The sequence below is a fragment of the Salvelinus sp. IW2-2015 genome, linkage group LG25, assembly GCF_002910315.2.
Source record: "Salvelinus sp. IW2-2015 linkage group LG25, ASM291031v2, whole genome shotgun sequence".
Taxonomy (NCBI): Eukaryota; Metazoa; Chordata; class Actinopteri; order Salmoniformes; family Salmonidae; genus Salvelinus; species Salvelinus sp. IW2-2015.
In genome coordinates this window covers 8,920,731-8,925,690 of record NC_036865.1, presented here as the reverse complement: position 1 = coordinate 8,925,690, position 4,960 = coordinate 8,920,731, and positions in this window count along the sequence as shown.

Below are 4,960 nucleotides of genomic sequence, written 5' to 3'. Positions count from 1 at the left end.
TCCACCACAGGCCATCAGAGGCAGAGGTTAGAGCAGTCCTGCTTCCACCCAGCCTATCAGAGGATAGTTAGAAGTCATGTCTGCTTCCACCCAGCCTATCAGAGGATAGTTATTACTCATGTCTGCTTCCACCCAGCCTATCAGAGGATAGTAGAATCCATGTCTGCTTCCACCCAGCCTATCAGAGGATAGTTAGAAGTCATGTCTGCTTCCACCCAGCCCTATCAGAGGATAGTTAGAACTCATGTCTGGCTTCCACCCAGCCAATCAGAGGATAGTTAGAACTCATTGTCCTCCACCCAGCCTATCAAGGATAGTTACTACTCATGTCTGCTTCCACCCAGCCTATCAGAGGATAGTTAGAAGTCATGTCTGCTTCACCCAGCCTATCAGAGGATAGTTAAGTCTCAGTCTGCTTCCACCCAGCCGATCAGAGGATAGGTAGAACTCATGTCTGCTTCCACCCAGACCTATCAGAGGATAGTTACTTACTCATGTCTGCTTCCACCCAGACCTATCAGAGGATAGTTAGAAGTCATGTCTGCTTCCACCCAGCCTATCAGAGGAAGGTTAAACTCAGTCTGCTTCCACCTGTGAAAAGATGTCAGAACTCCACATGTCCATGTGTAGTACTAGAGGTCCACTGGACTGGCATCCCTCTCCTTTTCTCCTCCTGTATGTCCCTCTCCCCTGTGTCCCTCTCCTCCTGTCCCTCTCCTCCTTTCTCCTCCTGCGCCCTCTCCTTCCCCCCTTCATCCTCTCTCCTCCCTCCCTACAGTCACATGTTCCTGTCTCAGTTTTCAGAAAAGCTTTAATCCCAAGAGTCAGTTGAGTCAGCAAGCGTCATGTTTCCTCTCTCAGCCCAGCTCTAGCCTAGCTCTAGCCCAGCGCAGCCCAGAGTATGTTACTGCACGGCTGCAGAAGACCATTTCTAGGAGAGCAGAGACGGTTTCCTGTTGCAACAACATTCTGGGTGAAAAGGCAAATCCTGAGCAGCTTTGTGCTCCAAACCCCACAGAACAAGGAGGTCCATTATGACATGGGAGAACGAGCTGCACTCTCTAGCCTCCAGCTCCATCCCAGCCTGGGCTACATAATACATCCTGACCCTAAGAGCTTGCTGCATGGGGTCATTGTGAACAGCTACACTGAAAACAACAGCAATCCCCCAACTGGAGTCTAAAATGGCCTGCTAGGTTACAAACATTTTTATTATATATATATATAATTATAAATATATATATATATATATATATATATATATTTATATGCCGCCCTTCTCATTTTAATGAAGCTGACTGAGTTGAACCATATTATGATCCAATTGTTTTCATCCAATTATAATATTCATATGCCAATAACCCAAACGCTGTCAGCAGCCCTGAAAGCCACTACACTTGTGTACACCAGATAATCGGACTTAAAACAAAGATGGGTGGAGTTCAATCACTACCTCCATCCTCGGTTATCCGACGTCTGGTCACTGGCGTGCACCTCCAGCCACGGCTCAACAAGTCCTGAAATGGCCGAATAGAAACAGTGATCACATAATATTCCGACCACTCCGGATATAATGAGAACATGAATTCGAACATGATCCGATCTAGTCTGATATTACTCTGCTTCAGATGTAAGAAAAGTTAAATCCATACATGCACCGCTTACAGAAAGTACCCACCTAATCGCCCCTGATTCACACAAGACAGAGATGTTGAAACTAGACGACAGTTCTGAATATACTAAAAAGCTGCGGAAACTTCTGCCTGAAGCCCAAACACGCCGGCACATAATGCTAGACCCCAAGCATGCTGCAAGGAGCACCTGTCTTGTGCAGAGATCAAGGCCGTATGTGTCATCACTTACCGCGTCTCGCCACCCGTGCCTGGAGAGTGGGCAAGGTTCTGGCGACGTCTGGCGCAAGTTACACTTCCAAAGCCTAAGTGCTGTTGGTGTAAATGATGGAGATGCTAAAGTATGGCAAGAACGTTGCCAATCCACATTAAACTCGAGTTCAGGTGCTACCTTGGTGGGATAGGACTTGTGATCTGAGGCTCTTTCCACCTATTGCCTCCATCATCCTCCAAATCCCACCAACATACAGCCGCCTCAAGACGCAACCAATCAAGGGTGAAAAACATTGGTGGCCCATCCAGCAAGAATTGAGGCTTTGTGAGCCTGACAACAAGCCATCGCTCAACAAGGTGTGAAAGTGACAGTGAAGAGCCGATGGCCGTCAGAGTATGATGTTCAAGAGGTTGGATACATTGGGCAGCATCCGAGTGGAGAAGCATGGGAATTGCCTGAGTATAGGATAACAACCAAAGCGCTTTAGTTCTGACTATCATTTACAGATGTGATGTTTTGGAGATCGATGATCTTTCGGGAATCAATATTCCCTTCTATTAGTTGCTTCAGTGAATAATCGATCCCAGAAGAGGTCTAGACAATCTCAACTTAAAGTTCAATTCGTAACTAAAATAGCTTTGTTTTTGTTGTATTTCTTCAATTGGATGAAAGGATTAATCATTTGCCAATTATGAATTCTACAATCTATAACATATATATCCTATCCCTACCTTATGTTGTCTTCTCCATATGATATGGTAAATATATCCCAATGCAAAAAAACATTGTTACGATTTAAATGGTATTGTGGTAGGAAGAAATTATTCTGGGAGTTAAACTATGAACCTTGCTGTCTAGAGACTGGTTCTACATCAGAAGTGAAATGTCGGCTACGTGCGAGAGACCAAGATGGTCTTTGGCGGCAGTGTGACCACCAAGGCTAGTTACACGCGAGATACTAAAACACAAGAAGTCACAGCGATAGTTACCTCGCAGCTACATCTCACACTTATTAACTGTCATATAGGGGATACGGGTAGACTTCTGTGGACATCTAGGCCATCAATGAGGCTTGCGTTTCATGCTTCCGATCCATCCATCATACGAGGGAGAGAATCATAGCTCACTGCTTATCTATTTATCCCCTTTGTCTACTCCCATTTGCTCTACTCCTAGTACAAAAACACACAAAACACAACAGCTAAAAAATTCTCTCGCAGAGAGGAGCACAAGACAACGAGCACGACGACACGCCCGCTTAAAACATAGGCACACGTAATGTCATATTCCGTAATAATACATACACTCACTTAAGTTCCAGTAACGCAGATATAAAACATATGATGTCGTAGTGCAACTTGTACTGATCCTTATGGGAAAATAACTTGTATTAGAGCTTTCATAGTGTCCGGCTATTCGAAATTTTGTTCATCTCCTTGAAAATTAGAACTTAAACCTCATATCGATAAGAGCAAACAACCGGAAATACGTTGTAGCGTAATAATTTAATTAGTAGGCACAAAAACTGTCCTTATCACACAGAATCCGGCTCATACTCCACGGTACGGGTTAGGAGCATTACTGAGGAAAACACGCAAGCGAGATCTAGGAAGATACGGAAAAACCCAACCGGAAGTAACTATATATGATGAATTACGTGGTAAACCAACACGGAAAAGCTAGAGGAGTACGGGAAAACATCCCAAACACGGGCTCAGTCAGAGCATTACGGAACTGAAACCAAGAGAGATATCTGGGAACATACCAAAGTAGCCCCGGGAAACCAAACCGTCTAGGGAGATCACGGGGAAAAGTTGGACCAAAGTGCCAGGGCTAGGTAGAATACGGGCGACACGATCTACCGAGACCGGTCTAGGGAGATACGTGCAAACCTAGTCCGGTCTAGGACATTAGGATACGGGGTATACCACAATAACGCTCCTGCTCATAGGGTCATGATCACTAGCGGGAAGAACCAACCGTACTGAGAGGGATACGACGACAGGAAAAGCGCAGGACCGGGTGCATACGGGACGATATGCGGTGAAACCAACTCGAGCTCTAGAAACGGGGGCAAACCCAACCGGTTCGTAGCTACGCAACGAATAACGAGATATCCATATCCCATACTCCTTCGCTTTCTACGCGTAGACGGAAAAACCCCACCGGATCTATGGTAGTTGAGTATTCGTGGAAAACCAAAGACCGACTAGGCCTATTAATGATCTACTCGTTGGAAAAAGGCTAACAGCTGGTAGTCGTTCAGGGCTTGGCTAACTAGTTTAGCTATCTTGGGCGCTGACCTCGCAGAATCTTAATTTAACATTCAGTTCAAACACACATCAAAGCTCACAGATAAACATCGTATACAAACTCTCTCGAGACCCTCTCAATAGAAGGACAATCGCCTAGTTAGCCAGTCACTCAGCCCCTGTGCTTGGTTATCTAGATAACATGTAACAGCAGCTTATACATCCATGATAGCATGTCCTCGCCCTCAGTAAGCACGTCTAAACAATAATAACGTCAAGTATAGAGGTAACGAGCTCAATTGCCAACCAGTCCCCTGCCTAGCAACCGACATCCCACACAACAGACGAAGTGTTAGCCACAATCACACGAAACCTAATCTCTTTTTCCCAATGTGTCCACTTCTGTCGAGTGATCAAGAATGCTCATATGAATCCCATGGAGGAATGAGGATGTGTTCTCTTCAGATAGAAATATGTCGTCTCTAACTATTGTCCACTTATTCTCATAGTTCCTGTCGACAAATATCGCTTCCGAGTAAGCAAAAATGCGTCCCTATCGGGCTCCACACACCTACAGCAAAGATGACTGCCAGGAGGCAATAAGATCAGGGAACGTGACCTCAATACTCTTAAAGGCGAAAATAATTTCATGATCCCCGGAGTCAACACAGAAATGACTGCCAGGGATAGGTAATGTCGGAGAACGTCTGAACCATGCCATGTACTCTTAAGGCGCACCAAATTTATTCTGATCCGTGCGCAACCAGAAATGACTGCACATTCTTAAAAGCTATAGCGTGACAGTACGGCTTTAGAGAGATGCGATAATGGATTGCTAAGAGATCGGGTCAACAAGAATAATG